This window comes from Hemicordylus capensis, chromosome 5, assembly GCF_027244095.1.
Source record: "Hemicordylus capensis ecotype Gifberg chromosome 5, rHemCap1.1.pri, whole genome shotgun sequence".
In the NCBI taxonomy this organism is placed as follows: domain Eukaryota; kingdom Metazoa; phylum Chordata; class Lepidosauria; order Squamata; family Cordylidae; genus Hemicordylus; species Hemicordylus capensis.
The window spans coordinates 65,019,614-65,039,380 of NC_069661.1; the positions used below are offsets into that span (position 1 = coordinate 65,019,614).

At 45.7% G+C, this 19,767-nt stretch overlaps 1 protein-coding gene across 6 annotated transcripts in view; it reads right to left on the reverse strand.

Moving 5' to 3' along the window:
• The window catches only part of FBXW7 (F-box and WD repeat domain containing 7), a 223,751-nt gene that overhangs the window by 164,781 nt on the left and 39,203 nt on the right, over positions 1 to 19,767 (reverse strand). For 2 of the 6 annotated variants that reach the window (XM_053253812.1, XM_053253811.1), the window contains exon 1: positions 16,251 to 16,270. The exons of 2 other annotated variants lie outside the window; for them this stretch is intronic. The gene's annotated coding sequence lies outside the window, so the exon portion shown is untranslated. Of the gene's footprint in view, positions 1 to 16,250; positions 16,342 to 19,767 lie in introns of those variants that run through there. 2 more of the 6 variants (XM_053253813.1, XM_053253810.1) reach the window with 2 other exon arrangements.

A 19,767-nucleotide genomic window follows, 5' to 3' on the forward strand; every position in this document is an offset into this window, starting at 1 on the left:
AACGTAGGACTTGAGGAGGGATCGGATGGGTGCGGGAGAGGGAATCTTTGTGTGGGGAGAATACGGAGAGGAACCAGTGTTGAAGAGTCCTGGCATGCAGATGAGCGTGAGGGAGGACGTAGGTGGTGGAGGCCATGTGGCCCAGCAGGCGCTGGATTGTATGTGCAGACTGACACAGGTGGTAGAGGAGATGGGATGACAGGTCCAGGATAGCCTGGATCCTGCACTGAAGCAGGAAAATCTTTGACTGAATCGAGTCAAAGATGATCCCCAAAAATTATATGGTTCTAGAAGGGCTGAGTTTCGACTTCTCGTAATTCACCTGGAGCTGCAGGTTGGAAAGGAGGTCGATGACCGTGTGGAGATCCCTCAGTAGGGACTGTGGGTTGTCGGCTACCACGAGCCAGTCGTCAAGGCATGGACAAATTTGAATGTCTTGTTGCTGCAGGGCCCCCACCACTGCAGCCATGCATTTGATGAACACCCGCGGAGCGGATGCCAGCCCAAAGGGGAGGGTGCGGAACTGGTAAGTGGTGTCTGCTATCTGAAAGCGGAGGAAACAACAGTGCTGAGGTCTGATGGTGATATGATAGTAGGCATCCCTGAGGTCTACTGAGACAAACCATTGGTCCCTGCACAGGAGGGAGATGATGGTGGGAATGGTGACCATACAAAACCTCCGGTATGTGACATAGGAGTTCAGCTTCCGGAGATCCAGGATGGGACGGAGGGAGCCGTCCAGCTTGGGTACCGTGAAGTATCGGGAATGGAAACCCGGGGATTGTGGGTTGTGAACCAGTTCTATTGCAGATTTTGCAAGTAGACTTCTGAGAGAAGAGCCGAGGTGGCTGGTGTGGCGAGTGGAGGATCGTATGGTGGAGTGGATGCAAACTCTATAGCATAGCCAACTCTCACAATGGTAAGAGCCCAGGAGTCAGTGGTGATTTTCCCAGGTGGAGGTGAAATGGGAGAGCCTGGTGCCCCATCTGGGAGGGGTTTTCAAGTCATTGTCTCTTAGTATGGGGCTGGGACCCCTTAGAGCGCTGCTGCTGATTGGAGCCGGTGAAGTTGGAGTGCTTTCTGTAAGGTTGATACCTGGTAGAACTAAAAGGACCAGTCTTGTGGTCAGTAGTACTGGTGTTTAGAGGAGTATGGCTGTTGTTGCCATTTCTGGGGCCTATAAGGCCGGGATGAGGACTGTTGGAGCCCCATAGAGCGGGCCGTGTTACAATGTTTCTGCACTTTCTGAAGGGTAACATCCATTTTTTCTCCAAATAGGGATGAGCCATCAAAGGGAAGATCTTCCACTCTGGATCTAGCGTTGGGTGTCAGTCTGGAAGATCTGAGCCAAGCGTGGTGGCGAAGAGCGACTGAGGATGCCATCACCTTAGAGGCGCCTTCCGTTAAGTGACAAATTGCGTGAAGTTCCTGTTTTGAGACCTGCGTGGCTTCACGCAGGAAAACTTTAGCTGGACCTTGTTGTTCCTCAGGCAAATGGTCCAGGAAGGGGGCAACATGGTCCCACAAAAAGGACTGGTATCTGGCGTAGTAAGCCTGATAGTTTGCAATTCTGGTCAATAAAGACAAAATTGAATACAAACGCCTCCCAAATGTGTCCAGTTTCTTCCCCTCTTTGTCAGGTGGTGTGGAAGAGGTATATCCAAGGAACTTAGAGAGTGAGGACTCTGCTACAATGGAGTCAGTAGAAGGGTGCTGTTTTAGAAAGAAGTCATCCTGGTCAGGGGAAGCGTGCACCCTATAGAAGGAATCAAGTTTCTTTGATGTCTGGGGAAGGGAGGAGGGTTTTGACCAAGAGGCCTTGGTGACCTTGAGGATGGAGGGATTCAAAGGAAGCGAGACTGAAGGATGAGTATCATCTTCAATCAATTGGAAGAGAGGATCTGGCTCTGACTTATCCCCTTGGGAAAGCTGAACTCCCAGGGAGGTAGCCATACGGGAGACAAAGTCAGTGTATATTTGGAAGTCCTCCAAAGGAGAGCTAGGCCTTAGTTCCATAATGAGTGTAGGGGGCGAAGAGCCCAATGATATCTTGTCTGAAATCGAGGACTCTGGTCCCTCTTCATCTGAAAACGAGTCACTTGAAATCAGAGGAAGGAGGGGTCAGATTCAAAGCCGAGTAGGAGGTGGTCTAGAATCTGGAGTGATCATAGCCGTGGCTGCCTGCAAGGGAGAACTCCTCGGTGGAACCCGCGGCGGTAGCAGAGACGTGGTTCGGGGTGGAGGCAGAGGGAGAAGAGGTGTAGCCTCCGAGCGAGGGTTCGGTACTGATGCCAGTACCAAGATAATCAGCCAGGGTGAGGTAGAATGCCAATGGGGCGGTTCAGTAGCTGCCTGGGTTCGGCGGTGTTGGTGAAGCTCCTGGTGGGCATAAAAATAGTCCAGCTCATCCTAAACCTGACGGGCGTAGCGCTCATCGAGGGCTGCCTCGAGTTCTCGATTAGACCATCGACAGGGCTGTTTCGGTGGAAGAGCCTCGGGTTCAGAATCCCACTCAGATTCGTAAACGGGATTGTGGGGACTAGATGCATAAGCCACCTCAGCATCTAGAATAGTCTTCATCTGGAGTGTACAGGACCGGTGATCGGTATCATACGTCAATCTATACTTTTTCTTAGGGGGCTCCACCGGAGCATGACGGGCCTTCTTTCTCTTCTTGGCCAGTTGGAGGGAACACAGTTCAGTGAGTGACGCTGTCGAGATCGACACTGCCACAGAATTCTTCGGTACCGAGGTCGAAGCCCGAGCCACAGGACCGACCGGTACATTGGCCTCTGGTGTGTTCACCAAGATTCCCAGTGGGGAGGAAACAGGCTGTAAGCCCCGGGGCAAAGGAGAAGCGCTCGAAGAGGACTCTATAGTAGGTGGTTTGTCCGAGCCCGAACACTTGAAGGCTTGTTCCCAAAGCCAAGAACGAAGATGTGATACTTGATTCTTGCGTGCCTGTTTGGTAAAGGTCACACAATGAGGGCAAGAACCAAGCTTATGGGCCTCGCCCAAACAAAAAAGGCAAAGTTTGTGGCCGTCAGTCAAGGGGATCTTAGATCTGCAGTGACCATACTGCTTAACGTTTGTAGTCTTGGCCATAGGCCAGTGAAGGACCAAGGAAACTGTAACACGCTGGGACGGAACGGTGAAAATCCAAGGCAACGTTGAGGGTGGGGGGGGGGTACCGGGGACAAAATAAAAACGCTAATGAAGGTGAATACTAAACAAAATATAGGGTAAAAACCGGCAAGGGTAGATACTCAACAGCATGATCTAGCAAGGAGTGCTCAACGATGTGTCTATCGTGGACGAAGAAAGACTGAAGAGGGAAGCCCGTGCAGCCACCTAAATACCTTGGGGGCGGGGTTACCACCAAAAAGTTAGAACTCTAGTTTGGAAGCTCCGATGTGGTCTCTGCGCAGGCACAAAACCCATACGTGTAAAGCACAGAGACCACGTCGAAGAACTAACTTTGTCTTGCATCATTCCAGTTTTGCACAAGAAGTAACCGGGGGGGGGGGTGTTAAAAAAGATGGAAGTGGGAGTGGGGTGCGTAAGGAAATCCTTTCAAGTGACAAAACAAGGGAACTGCTTATAGGGGGGTGAAAGGGAATCCTGTGGTCAGCCAGGAAGGGGGAGACAATAACTAGCGCGCTTCCATAGAAAGAAAGAAATAGGAAGGAGGAGGAGGAGGGGAGGGGAATGCTCCCCCAGCAAGGGCTGTGGGATTGCACATTAGTAAATGAATCATGATTTAGTTCAATGGGCTTCCTCTTCAGTAAAAAGTGCACGAGAAAGGTTTAGATTCAGAAATCTGCTCAGCTGCACTAGTAGGAGTCTCTGGCCAAAGTAGCAAGGGAAACGCACAAAAGAACCCTGGTGGGAAAATAATAATAATAAAATCCCTTCGATCTCCTCCCTCCCCCTCCCCTTCTGTGATGTCAAACTCAAGTTATATTGGAAGCAAGCGGAAGAGGACGAGGGAGCAGTGTTCCCTCTAAGGTGTGCGCACACTCGCATGTTTTTGATGTCAGCTCAGTTAATTTTAGATCCCACTCAGGTTGAATCAAGAAGGTTCCACTCTGAATGCACATGCACACACACTGTCTTGATACTGCCACCCAGAAGAAAATTCATTCTGCACACAGATGAAAAAATTAGAGAGAACACTGGGAGGGAGATGTGGGGTTTGGCATCTGTGGAGAAGAAAGGAGGGGAAAGCCAAGATTTCTCCCTGCCTGTTTCTCTCCCCACAGTGAGGGGACAGAGGAAGCAAGCACAGGCAGGGGGGTGGGGAAGAACTATCCCTACTGCAATACTCTGCAATGCATAAACTACGTTGCAAGCCTCCCTACCACAGAAAAATACAACTACTTTCCTGCAACATTATTACCATGTTACTACCATGTTATAGGGCTATAACATATCACTAAAATTCAAAACAAGGCATCAGAAATATGGAAAGCACCCTGCTAACAGTGCAACAAGTGCTATGTCAAAACACTGGCAATATGGAGGGGCACTTATGGGACATGTGGCAACATGTAATCTGGATAATGCCCAGAAACAGGAAACCTGCCAGGGAGGTGGTCGATCCATTAGATAAGGAGTGAAAGGAATTATTAAGGAGGATAGGAAGGTTGCAGAGAAGCTAAATGAGTTATTTGCGTCTGTCCTCACAGCAGAGAATACTGAGAGTATATCTGTGCCAGAACCGAGCTTCTCAGGGACAAAGGCTAAAGAATTGAGTCAGACAGAGGTCACAAGAGAGAACGTTCCAAAATGTCTGGAAAAATTAAAAATTAAACAATGGTAGAGTCAGATGGCATCCACCCAAGAGTCCTTAAAATGAACTCAAATGTGAAATTTCTGACCTTACAAAAATATGTAACATCCCTACAACCAGGCTCTGAACCAGAAGACTGGAAAGTTGCCAATGAAACACTGATTTTCAGAACGGGATCCGGGAAATTCCAGGCTGGTTAGCTTAACGTCTGTGTCAGGTAAATTGATGAAAAGCATTCTCAAAGATAAAATTGTTAAGCATATAGAAGAACAGGCCCTGCTTAGGGAGAACCAGCATGGCTTCTGCAAAGGTAAATCTTGCCCCATCAAACTTTTGGAATTCTTTAAGAGTGTCAACAGGCATGTAGATAAAGGTGATCCAGTTGACAAAGAATACTTTTGACATTCAAAAAGCTTTCAACAAAGTTCCTCATCAAAGACATTTGAGAAAAACTAGCAGTCATGAGATAAGGGGACATGTTCATATGTGGATCAGTAACTGGCTGAAGCACAGGAAACAGAGGGTAGGAATAAATGGACAGTTATCTAAATGGAGGGAAGTAAGAAGTAGGGTCCCCCAGGGAACTATGCTGGGACCAGTGCTTTTTAATTTATTCATAAATGATCTAAAAGTTGGGGTAAGCAGAGAAATGGCCACATTTGTGAATGACACTAAACTATTAGGGTAATAAAATCCAAAACAGATAGCGAGGAGCTCCAAAAGGATCTCTCCAAACTGGGGAAATGGGCAACAAAATGGCAGATGCAGGTCAATGTAAGAAGTGATGCATATTGAGGCAAAAAAACCCTCAACTTCACATATGCACTGAGGGTCAGTGACTGACCAGGAAAGAGACATGGGGTTGTAGTGGACAGCACATTTGAAGTGCCCAGCAAGTGTGAGGCAGCTGTGAAAAAGGCCTTTTCCGTGCTTAGAATCATTAGGGAGTTGAAAATAAAACTGCCAATATCATAATGCCTTATTCAAATCTATGGTGGGGCCATATTTGGAGTACCGTGTACCGTTCTGGTCACCATACCTTTAAAAAGGACATTATAGAACTGGAGAAGGTGCAGAAAAGGGCAACCAAGATTATCAGGGGCCTAGAGCACCTTCGTTATGAGGCAAGGCTACAATACCTAGAGCTTTTTAGTTTAGAACAAATTGTTCTAGTAAGAACTATTGTACCTATTTTCCTTTCACTCTCCCTACAACTGTACCAAATTTGGTCCAAATCGGTTCCAACTTGAAACTCAAACATTCATGTGTCTACCATCTTGAATCAGGGTAGATGGCATCATTTCAAACTACACAGTTGAGCTATCCCTAGGGGTTTGGATAACTTCAAGGAGGAGAGGTCTATCAACGGCTACTAGTGGGAGGACTATAGGCCATCTCCAGCCTCAAAGGCAGAATGCCTCTGAGTACTAGTTGCAGGGAGTAACAGCAAGAGAGAGGGCATGAAGCCTGATAGTCCTTAATTCAGGACCCAAAGAGCGTTATACAATTACATGGCAGTCAAGGATATCCAAATTGATTTAACTTGAACACATAAATGAGACAAAAAATACAGGCAGAGAAGGACAATATATTTTAGGAAGAATGAAAAACCAGCACGTCAGAGGGCAATCCTGTGAACACAAACTGGAGAACTGTGGCTAATGCGTACATATTTTATGTAGCTTCTGCAATAAGTGTTTAGTACAATTTGTGTGAAATTAGCACTGTGATTATGGATGTCAGGACATAGCTAGTGGCACCACTAGGATGATACTATTAACACAGAATTAAGTATGCGAGTAGAAAGGTTCTTAGTATGTTTTGGACATTATAATTAATTCAAATCTGAAAGATCTGTAAATGGCTATTCACAGCAATCAGTCTTTAAATTAAAAAGAAGTTCCTTTTCTTACTGCACTACAGCTTTTCATATTCTTGGCTTTCAGCTTTTGTTTTCAGTAAACAGTTTATCACATACTGAAAAGTGTGACAAATTCCTTTTCAGCAGTAATGCTCTTCAGTTAGATGAGGTGAACAGTACTGTTAACTCCCCAAAAAGCAGTAGGGTATCAAACCACAAAATTTCTGGTGGCAGAGACACAGTTCACTTAGACCTAAAAAAGCTTCCTTTCCTTCCCTCTCAGTGTAAATAATAGACATGTGCCTGAAATGTTTCAGAGCCCATTATAAAGGCCTCCGAAATGTTTCGGCACGGGGGCGGGGTCGTCATTTTGGCACGGCAGGGGTAGTACTTTAAGGGCGGGGGAGGGTGTACTCACCCCTCCAGCCGCATTTCCCATGCCAGCGCTCTGTTATCTTTAAGCCCCTTGGGGCAGCAGCGTTCCTCCCTGCCAACCCATTTCCCCCATCAGCCGGAAGTGACCGGAAGTAGCGAGCGTGCGTCCACCCGTCGTGCACATGCATGGCAGATGGGAGCACGCGTGCTCGCTACTTCCAGCCACTTCCGGCCGATGGGGGAAATGCTGCTGCCCCAAGCAGCTTAGAGATAACTGAGCGCCGGCGGGAGCGGTGTGTACACCCCCCACACCCTTAAAGTACTACCCCCGCCGGCACCAAAGTTATTCATGCACATCCCTAGTAAATAACCTCACAGGAGTCCTTCCCACATGAGTCACCATTCTTGCTGTGCCTCCTCTGCATAAAATCTGCATAAATTTTACTATATAAATTTTCCTCGTGTCCTACATTGAGATAGACAGACAGACATATATTTATGTTTATTTTTTGGCATGATGGGCAGAGGGAGATCAATGGCTACCCTTCCCAGCACTCCGTGCATGCCTTCCAAGACAGTGGAGGGGCTCAAGAGGGCTACTTAAAGGAGCTCCATAGAATCTGGGCAAGTGCAGGACTGCACAGGAAAAAGAGTCACCTCTGAATGGTGCCAGGGGGACTGGGTGGAGTATTCCACTTCAGTCGAATTTTTGCACAGGCCCAAACAATTACCAGTGAACCACACATCAGGTTGATGAGAGTCACCACTGGCTCCCAAGTCTTCCCATGAAGAACACTGCCCTAGGTGGGTGGACAATTGAGACTTATGGCACACTAAGAGTTCTCTTGCCACATGGAGTTTGGTGCATTAGTCATAACTGGATTAGTTTATCATCGTTCAACTTTGGGGTTTTCCATTTTCAAGATACACTTTCAAAATGATAAGCTTTCTGCTCAACAGATTCAAAAGGATTCAGTAAAAACGATAAAATTTCCTAAAATGTATTGATAGCCAAACCCATAACAAAGGCTCATTAACAAAAGCAAAAATGCCCTAAGCCAGCCTAACCAGAAAGTCCTAACAATGCTTATGAAAACTTCACAGGCTTAGACTATGTGCGCTTAAGGAATTATTAGTAGCTGTCCCTTTTCTACAAACATGAGGGGAGGGACATGTCTTAACATGAGAAATGTCTATCATCTGCATAAAATTGCCTTGAGAAACGTAGCTCATTTCAAATGTGGCAAAAGCAATGATTTACTTGGTCAACAGGTGTAATGCAATAGTTAGAAATTATTCAGTTCATGTTCTTCTCCACATATGAAGTTCAGGGAAGCAAAGAGCAAGTCACCATCACCCGCCTAACCTACCACATGGTACAGGAAAGATAAATGTGTGAATAACTAGCAACTCAGATCTGGGAACAATAAGGCTCATTTTAGATGTACATCCTTGAACATTAGCTAGGTTACTGTGTTTGAACTGTAAATGCCAAACAATCTGCTTTCCAGATCACAGTATTGTTTATTCAGACTAGGTTACCCCAAGGTATCGTTACTGTTTTACAGCTGATCTTGGAATCTTTTCTTCACACTAAACTCACTTATCTGAAACACTTATCTCAACTCATTCATCTCAATAAGTTAATATACAAAACTTGTACTTGAAAAACTATCTGTGGCCTAGATCCAGCCTAGTGTAACAAGAGAAAATATGATCTAAGGAAGTCCATTGATCCTCTAAGCAATATTGAGCAACTTCTAGAAGAAGCAGATCCACTCATGTAACTGAGAAGTCACAAACCAAATGAGAACTCTGTAACAGCAGATGTTTGCAAAAACTGTTCCAGTTACACTCTCAGTTTCCAATTAAACATGGAAACACTGCTTTGCTGCATCATCATCATCATCATCAAGTTAAAACTCCATGGTGCAATAACGCAACATCTTCTACTAGTGCACCACTAGTCTGAAACAAGTTTCTTTCTTTGTACAATTTCATTTTGATATTTCTTTACATTGCCAACACTAATCAGGACATAGGCCTACATTTCAAAAATCTGTTACTTTCAAAAAATATAGTCACAACTTTCCTACATACTATATACTCTCATGCTATTAGCTGTAGGGATGTGCACATACAAAAAGAGAAACCTGAATGTGTGCATATAGGCTTTAGTTCAATGTAAGAGCACATGTTTTCCATGCAGAAGGCCCCAGGTTCAATCCGTGACATCTCCAAAGAGGTCTGGGAAAGATCCCCAACTGAGATCTGGACAGCCACTACCAGAAACTGCAGACAATACTGACCTTGATGGAACAATGTTATAAAGCAGCTTAAACTCCATATGTCCTTACATGTCTAAACCAACTTTTGCAGTGCAGCTTTGAAGTCAATTTCCACAAAAAGCACAAGAAAGAATATTTGTCACTGTTGCCTAGGTGCATAAGTGAAATTTTCAACAAAAGTTTTAAGAAAAATTGGGTAGCTACTATAAGATCATGAAAACTCAGAAACTTGTCAGTTTCCCATTTGTATGCCACAGAGTGACAAGTGCAATCTATGTGAAGAAAAAGGCCACTGCATGTCAATCATCTATGCAAGACAAGTTAGAGTTCTACTGCACTAGGGGAACTACACACAACATCCACCAATTCATTACTCTTGAAGTAATGAATTGGTGAATGAACCTGCTGAATGAATGAACCTGCTGAATGAATTGTACACAGGGCACTGTGCAGACTGGAGCCTAACTACTATTCAGCTAGTTCTACACACCAAATGACTTTGGAACAGCAGGTCACCATGCCACATGGCAAGCCTCGACACAGAAAGGAACATTGGACTTACCCGTGAAGGGCTCCTTTTCCCTGTAGCTGGAGATCATCATTATGGGATCATGAACTGAGCATGCTCAAGACAGGCCGGAAATAAACAAAGCTAGGTCCTCCCACCAAGTGGCGCCATCCCCAGTTGGACTTCTGCAAGTCCAAGTGCAGATAATTTGCGAACAAAGCCAGAAAAAACAGAAACAAGGAAGATAAGCACACCAAGCTGACATATATAGCTCAAGTAGCTGAGAGAGAAGAAAAGGAACAACAAGCAATAAAGATGGAGGCAGGCTAACTCTAAACCCTGGAGCTGTCTCCACCCAAAAGCGCTGTAACCCAAAGAACCAGAACTACAGACCAACTCCCAGAGCAACATCAGTGTGGGCCTGATGATCTCCAGCTACAGGGGGAAAGAACCCTTCATGGGTAAGCCCAATGTTCCTTTTTCCCCTGTAGTGGAAATCATCATTATGAGACATGCCCAAGCATCGCAACAGAAGAGGGAGGGAAGGTTGTTCTAAACCACTTGCTGCAGCAACCTGCGGTCAAAGGAGGACCAGGTGTCCAAAAAGGACGGAATCTTATAATGCCGAATGATGGGAGTGACCAAACTCCAGGTAGCCGCTCTACAAATGCCGTCCATTGGTGCCTGAGTGGAGAAAGCCACGGAGACAGCAGCACTGCACGTCAAATGAGCTGTGATGCCCCAAGGGGGAACAAAGGGTCCAACTTTTAATACAGCAGCCTCCAGCTGAAAAACAGAGAGCTCCTTGCGAACTGACAGCGCACCCAACTCTGATACTCTGCGCGCTGAGGAAATGGCAACTAAAAACAGTGTCTTATAAGAAAGCAATCTAAGAGGAATGAAGCCCAGAGGTTCAAAAGGAGATGAGGTGAGGGCATACAGCACTTTATTTAAGTTCCAAGAAGGAAAACGGGGAACAAGAGGAGCAGCAAGATTAGCCGCCCCCTTAAGGAATCTAGATATGTAGGGGTGCAGAGATTGGGTGCCCGGATCCAAGAGGTCTAAGACTGACATGAGGGCATACACCTGCCTCTTTAGAGTGGAAGGTTTTAAGTTAACTTAAGGACCAGGCCCAACTGAAGAAAAGAGAGAACCTCCGAAACTCCCACTGAGGTGGGTTCAAAGTGTTTCCTGTGGGCCCAACTACAGAAGGCTGGCCAGGTAGTCTGGTAAATGCGTTGAGTTGCCAGACGGCCTGAGGCCAGCATCATGTCCATCACTGGCTTGGAGTATCCACAGTCCACTAGAACTTAGCGCTCAACCTCCATGCACACAGATGAAGCCATTCCGCGTCCGGGTGCCAGATCAGTCCCTGCGACAGAAGATCTAGACCAGTGATTCTCAAACTTGGGTCCTCAGGTGTTATTGGACTTCAACTCCCATAATCCCCAACCAAAGGCCACTGAGGCTGGGGATTATGGGAGTTGAAGTCCAGTAACACCTGAGGACCCAAGTTTGAGAATCCCTGATCTAGACAAAGAGGGAGGCGCCACGGAGGTTGCACCAAGAGGTTTATGAGGTCACTGAACCAGGCGCGCCTGGGCCAGTGGGGCGCAATCAGGATGATCTTCGCCGCCTCCGAGCGCACTTTTCTGATGACCTGTGGAAGAATCTGAATTGGAGTGAAAGCATAGAGAAAACCAGGCAGCCAGGGAGACGAAAGGGCATCCATGGTCTCCGCCAGCTGGGTTAGGAATCTGCTGAAGAACCGAGGAACCTGATGGTTGGACGTGAATGCAAACAGATCCACCAGAGGAAGGCCCAGCTGGGCAGTGATCTGACTGAAAACTTGAGGAGGAAGCCTCCATTCCAATGGATCCACTGACTGGCGACTCAGCCAGTCCACTTGAAAATTCTCCAAGCCACTGAGATGTTCTGCTGAGAGCGATAGTAGGTGCTCCTCCGCCCAACCGAAGAGAAGGTCTGATTCCCACATCAGACCCCTGGATCGGTGCCGCCCTGCCAATTTATGTGGGCTTTGGCGGACATATTGTCGGTTCAGATAAGAACGTGACGGCCCCGCAGCTTCTCCTCCAGGTGGATGAGCACTAGTCTAGCTGCCCATAGCTCTAACTGATTTATGCTCCACTTCTGCTCCCGACCAGGTTCCCTGGGCTGGAAGGCCTTCACAGATCACCCCCCAGGCCATGAGACTGGCACCAGTCGTCACGATCACCTTTTTAGTCTCTGTGAATAGAAGGCCTTTCTCCAGAGCCAGAGAAAGCCACCATCGGAAGGATGCGAGAGAGGGAGGAGCAGATACTCCATCGCCATGATGGAGTCCTGGAATGGCAGTAGAAACCATTGGAGTGGCCTGGAGTGCCAACTGGCCCAAGGGGTGCATTTCATGGCACCCCTTTAGCCGTCATCATCCCCAAGAGGTGAGCAATAAGCATAAGGTCCACCGAGGTGGACCGAAGCAGAGGTGTAATGGCTTGCACAATCTTGTTCCTCCTGTCTGGGGGAAGGGTCATTGTGGCCAGGACTGTATGGAAAACCACACCCAGATGCTGAAGGGACTGGGCAAGCCGAAAGTGACTCTTTCCCAAGCTGACCACAAATCCGTGGTCTCTGAGACACGTGAGGGTGATCTGCATGTGCGCCTTGGCTACAGGAAGGGAGGAGGCTCGGACAAGCAAATCATCTAAATAAAGGAAGATGCAGAGCCTCTGCAGGTGCAGGTGGGCCATGAGGGCCGCCATTATCTTTGTGAACACCCGAGGGGCCGAAGCTAGGCCGAACAGGAGCGCATGATACTGATAATGGTGGTCGCAGTAGGCAAAGCGGAGGAATCTCCTATGTTCTGGAAGGATGGGGACATGCATGTAGGCTTGGACAGGTCCACTGATGCTAGGAAATCATTGGACAGAATCACCACCTTGATGGACTGCAAAGATTCCATCCTGAACTTCCGCTTGGAGATGAACTTGTTGAGGTGCCTTAGATTGAGCACTGCCCTCCAAGAACCATCCTTATTGAGGAGCAGGAAGAGAAGTGAGTAAATGCCGGAACATCTTTGTGTGGACGCTACTGGTTCGATAGCTTGAATCTGTAGAAGACGATATATAGCCTCCTGCATCTGGAGAAGTTTCTCCCTCTTCCATGAGTGAGGGGTTGCAAAAAAGAAATCTGGTGGGGAGCAGTACAGATCCAGAGCATAGCCATGAACAATTGTGTCGGTCACCCAGCGGTCTTGGGCCGTGGAGAACCAAGTGGGAGCAAAGTGCTGGAGTTTGCCCCTTATTGGCCACGAGTCATTGTCACTTATTGAAGGAACCGGGGGTGTTAAAGGTTCTGTTACTCTGACCCCTCACTACGCATCTGAAGCATTGTCTGGCTTGGAACCTGTTGGAGCCCCTGAAATATGAGTTTCTAAATTCTGTAGAACGGACAGATGAGGAGGGGGGAAATTGCCTCTGAGAACAAAAGGGCTGGCCAGGGGGGCGAAAAACCCTTCTAAAATCTTTTTAATTAGAAGGCATAGCCTTCTTTTTACCCCAGGTTTCTACCAAAACCAGGTCCAGAGGCGGGCCGAAAAAGTTAGATCCCGAATAAGGGGAAGCCATCAAGACTTGGACTTGGTATCAACCTGCCACCCTTTAAGCCAAGGAGACCTACGTAGTGCCACGCCCACTGCCAAGGAGCGGGCTCCCTGCTGTACACAATCTAGACTAGAGTTGGCCATAAAGACCGCTGCCTGGCCATCTTATTGATTCCCTACCTCAATTTAGAGTTGCCCGGAGGTACCAGCAGGGCAAGCTGTTTGGCCTATAGGACAGAGGCCCGAGCAAAATTAGAATTAGCTGTGGCTCCTCTGATTACCGTAGGAGTCGCCTCATGGGCTGTCTTAAGCCACTGGTCACATTTCCTGTCCTCAGAGGATCGTAACCGTTCTTGACTTTCAATGTTGAGCAGTGTCCCAGAAACCATTTGAACCACGGGCAGGTCCAGTGGAGGGATGGCCAGCAGCAAAGAGGCCTCGGGTACCAGAGAGTAGGGCTTCTTGGGATACATCCCAATGGTCCTACTGGATGCTGGGTTCTGCCATTCTGCCAGTACAACTTAAAGAGAGAGGGGAAAGGCACAGCAACAGCAGGGCAGTAGCTGAGGGAAATACATTTTGGTCCAACTCAGAAGGTAAGGACACATCAGCAAGAACATCATCATTTATGGCCCTCTTAGCTTTAGATACAAGTAGATCAAATTCAGCAAAGGAGAACAGGTGGGGAAAAATAGATGGCACAGGAGTGACAGTTTCATCAGAAAGCTCACCCTCCTCCTCTGTGGAATCAATAAAGTCCTTGCAGGAGCAACCCCAGGAATGGTCTGTGTGGCTAGAATAGGTGGCAGTAAAGGTCCTCCACAGGGCCATTTAGGAGCCCTATTCCCTGAATCAGAGTGGGAGGATACATGTCTATGATGGAGTTTGTGGCACCGCTTAAGTGGCCTAGGTACAAAAAGCCCCCACTTACTGGGAGGGATGGCATCCCTTCTAGGACTGGAGTCTGCGGAGAAGGGGGAAAAACACCTGTGTGGATGGGCAGGAAGCGTAGGCAGGTCCAGCAGAGGCGGCACCATGAGAGGCATGCATTCTTTAGTTAAATTCTTTAAGCCAACCTGCCACATCTGGAGGGAAAGCAGGGGCTGGGCAAACAGGCAGAGGTTCCACATTACCTGAAGGTATCCCAGGTTCAAGCCTTTCATTGGGCAACAACGCGCCCTCTTCCTCCAAATGCTGCCGCTCCAGATTGGTGCCCTCTAAGGCCAGGGTAGGCAGAGCTGCAGAGAATAAATTCCCAGCCCGGTCTGTGTCAGCAATGACTACTGGGGAGCTAGTAGATGACACCACTTATTCACCGTCACTCTTGCTCTTTTTAGCCTTGTGCTCCTTACGAGTGTGCCTGCAGACTGCTTGAATAAGGAGTCTCTTGCTAAGGTGGACTGAAGCAGCAAGCTTCTTAGGCTCTTTTGACATTCCCCCATTGTTCTCCTTAATGTGCTTGCTCCGTTTAGCAGCCTTTAGTGGAGAGACTGAATAGTCCAAAGTGGAGGGCTGAGAGGGAGCAGAAAGCAGAGCGACAAACTGAGCCTCCGAAGATGCTGACGCCAGGGGCAGACCAGATGAAACCAGCTGCTCCAGGGCAACAGACCCCTCAGAGAGGGAGCCCTCTAGAACCTCTCCAGCGTGAGCTGCTTCCATTAGGAGGCTAAACACCAGAAACACACCCAAACAAACGGCAAACACAAAATTAAAAGTGGAGCCAATGGTCAAATTAGTAAAAATAAATAACATCTTTGGCAATTTGTAGAAAATAAAAGGAAAAAAGCCTATAGGCAAGCTCCATCCCACTCTTGCACAATTCTAAGAAGGTGGGGTGGGGAGGCAGAAAAAAAAAGAGAAAATATAGCCAAGTTTAGAAAGCAAAAAATCCTGCGTGTGAGTCAAGAGCAGACAGAGCCGGAACTGGGGATGGTGTCACCTGGTGGGAGGACCTAGCTTCATTGATTTCCAGCCTGTCTTGAGCATGCTCAGTTCGTGGTCCCATAATGATGATCTCCACTACAGGGGGAAAAAGGAGTTTCAAAAGCAGTTTGTGATATGGCATGGAACTGGCCATGGGAAAGAAGTTAAATACTCTATTGGGCCTATCCACTGGTTTCTTTGAAACCCAGCCTTTATCTACAATTCACAGCCAAGGCATCAGCTGTTTCTGCAACATTTTGTAGGAGATTGATTGTCTTCAGATCTTCCAAGTTTGATACACCTATGTGTATAGGGGTTTATATTCTTCTTTATCAACTTCAGAATGGAAAAAGAAACCAATTCTACTGATAAAACAGCTATGCATCTCTCTCTTTTTTTTTAACCAACACCATCCTTTAAATTTACCTGACATCTGCATGCTAAATAGCAACACAAGTCACAAAGCTCAACCCAAGCAGATTTTAAGTGTAGAATTTTAACACCATATTTTGAAACAAGAAAATGCCAGCTGAATGTTTTATAAAATAGGGCTGCTAGAGAGGGTAGAAGTTAAGCAGCTCTAATTTAAACAAGAAACTCTCTTTCTGAACATCTAGGACTTTCAGAGCAACTCCAGGCTGCAGTCACAAACATCCATTAGAGTGTTCCACAATTCAGAGCAAGCAAGTGGTTGTCAGTGCAGCCAGTAAATCATCTGATCCTATTACAAAATCAATTACTGCAGCACATTTCTATTGCTACATAACCTGATGATGGCAAAATGATATTGGATAGCTGCTGCAAGGTCAAGAAACCTAAAAACACTTTAAAATAGGTCTTATTTTTAGGTCCACATTGTACCCATTTTAAAAGTAATATTTTAAATAAATCTGTATAGTTACCTTCTTTGGCCGACTGGGACATTCGATGGATAGTCTCTGCAACTGGTCTGATGTATGGCTGCAAGATAGGAGATCGGAGCAGCAGGTCGAACGGCCCAGCCTCTTCATTAAAGAAGAAATAACGCTGCAGCCACAGCCACACATTGACTTGCTCATCGGATGAGTTTATTCCTTAAGAAATCAGTATTGGTATTTGCCCACACACAATCAAAACTGGCCGACTGCCTCATTCTGCAGCTCCCTGGCAAAAATTAAGACTGATTTTAAAAAATAAAATAGTGTTCCTCCAAAACTGATGCTAGCCACTGTCTTTTTCGCCAAGCAAAGCTCGCAAATTTCAAGTGCCTCTTTCCAGCTACACATTCACAAGGCAAGCTGTTTTGATGCTCTCCACTGTTTTGTAAGAGCGACATCAACTTAAAGTAACAGACACTGCATACCGACTACAATTTGCTCTTCTGTAGCACTTCAGGTCTGCTAGGATATCAACTATACAACCTGTTCCCACTTGGAACACATGGTCTCCCAACAGCCAACAAAAAAGAACCACACCCCTTTGTGTTCCCATACACACTATTCAAGATCCACTCAATAACTGGAAAGTATTGTTGCTGCATTGCTGAGTGTAACAACAGGGAGCAGACTGCTGGCTGGAAACTGACTTGCCAACCAGAGCTGCTGACCCTTAAGACTCTAATGTACAGGGGAACCTGCCAATTACACTTAAGGTGGATGCATTTTTCTCATGACTAAATGCAGCAAGTTTGCCTGTATTATGAATACGCCCCCAGAGGGAAGCAGTCTTATGTATATAACAACTCAAGATAAAAGAGCAACACTATAACATATGTGCACCAGTACATCTACAACAACAACAACAACGGGAAACAAAATGCCACCTAAGAAGCCAAAGAACTGGAAGACACACAAGTGCTGTGTAAAGGAAACATAAAATTAACTCCAAAGGAAAGCTAATTTTGAAATAAAAGTTTACAACATGCTTTTCATTCAGGTGGGGGTAAGGAAGAGTCGGGGGCAGTAAGCTTAATCTTAATTAATCTACCTGTTCTTTCAGGTACTATAAAAACTACTAATTCTAGTATTAAAATAAAGTAGTTTTCCATAGAAACATAATCATCTTTATAGTTTCACCTGTATAACTGATTCTGCACATCAAAAAAGCAGCAGCAATAGCTTGCAGATGCTTCCAAAGCAGCACTAAGTGGAAGAGCTGGAAGATGACATGCAGGTCTTTCAGCTATTAAAAGCTGTGCATTTATCTGTCTTATTGCAGCATGCACTAGAGTATTTGAAGAGACAGAGAGTGCTCACGTTAACACAGATGCTCAACCTGATTGCAGGATAATCTGCCGTGAGATAATTGTCACTTACATTGACAGAGCTATCAGTAGTTGTCTACAGCATCCCTTTTATCAAATGGTTAAGAAAAAGCAAGTGGCATGACAGCAGCTTAAGCACACGTATTTAAGCAAAACTTCTTGTTTTCACTCTGCATCAAAAGCTGTATTTCCTCCGTTTCCTCCCCTCTCCTCCAGCCCTGGTTTATAGCTATATCAGCCAACACTGCCTCTTCCTTCAACCTTGCTCTGCCCTTTCGATATTCACATTTCTATTAAATCATTTTCCAGTAATATTTAAATGCAAGCAACCAATACAAATTGAATAAAAAGCATTTTGTAGAGAAAGACTCTGCATGCAAACAAGCAAATAATGCAGTAACCTTTTACTCGCCTGCTGGAGGTACTGTCTGCTGCATAGAATTTTAAATCCTCATCTGCAGATGCAATTGAGCTGGTATTGCCAAGGACTTTGCTCTTCCTGTGCCGATTCTACAAAGCTATTCATCAGGGGGGAGGAAATTATGGGGAAAATGTAAAGTAGTATTAGGTGAAATTACTCAGATGGCCTGAAATGAGGCAACTTCTAAAAATCAGCTGCCATCCTGCCTAGTCAAATTTCTGAGCTCATTAAGGAAGTCTCATTGCTGATATATGTTTGTCACCAATATGCAGGATAGGAAATCACAGGAAGCTAATGAAAAAATTAATACACAGAATTAAAGTGCACGCACCATCCTTACTCTTGTAACTTCCCAATGCCTTTCCTAGCATAAAATTGCATTTCAAGATTAAAGCAGCTCACAGAACCAAGTGAGAGTTGTCTCTCCCTGCTCTACTGTTTCCCCTCCAGTGCATCTAAAGATGCAGAGTCTTAATAAATACAATTAGAGCCATTTTATACTATTGTACTAAGCGAATATATAGCCTTCTTCTTCTAGGTTCTTGAATAGTTCATTAGGTGAAGGATATGCCTCTGAGAATCAGTTGCAGGGGAGTAACAGCAGGAGAGAGGGCATGCCTTCAACTCCTGCCTGTGGCTTCCAGCGGCATCTGGTGGGCCACTGTGCAAAAGAGGATGCTGGACTAGATGGGCCTTGGGCCTGATCCAGCAGGGCTCTTCTTATGTTCTAATAGATTCTCCCTTAATGACCACTAGTGCACTATGAGGCTAGTGTTTATTTTAAAAATCTGCCATGGAAGATATCGGAAGTCAAGCCAACCTGCAGGGTGGAGGATAAAAGGAACAGTATGCATTTGACCAGAGAAGGTCAAATGACACCTTTTGGATCTCAAGGCCCCAGAAGCGCTGCTGTAACTTTGGGGATTGATGCCAATTTGAGATCACCATTGCCTACTTGCTCAATGTGTACATGAAACATTGTTAGGGTCCATTAGCCCCTCTCTGTCCAGGAAAACCTGGCCTATAACTTTCCACTACTCAGGGAACTGAGGAGTGAAAAACAATAAATCTAATTTTAGGTTTTCTTTCACTCTATCCATTTGACTATTTGGTCTAACAAATAAGCATACTGATTATAATGAATATAGGTAAAGTCATAATTCTGAGTTAAATCTGATATGAAATTCATAGATAATTCAGTGAAATTTGTATTGCCCTTAACAGAAATGAAACACTAGCAGTAAAGGTTGTTATTCATTATTTATGTGCTTTCCCCACATCACCTCATGTCAGTTTCCTTAATGTACTATTGATTCTCAGGATGCATAAAGATGGAGCCAATGACAGACCACACACAGAGCAATCATCTAGTAAAGAAAACAAAGTGATTGTTCAGGTAAGTATCATCGCTGAACAAGCTCCATATACAGAAAGACTGCAATGAGACATATGCAGATTGATCCCATAACATATGCACAATACTTTAAGGAAGCCTCTTATGCTCCACAATCTCCCAAGTAAATCAGATATATTTAACCATATTAAGTACATATTCAACACACTGTATTTTTGTATAAAACTACAATTGTGTGTCCTGCTTTAAACAAGAAAACAACCTAATTTTTTTATGTATCTTAACATCTGCTCATGCACTAATGCTATCAACATACAAATGTGATGCTAAAAAGTCATGTACTCCCCATGGACTATACTTTTGCCATTTAGAGATAATAAAATGTTATAAGTCACATCAGTA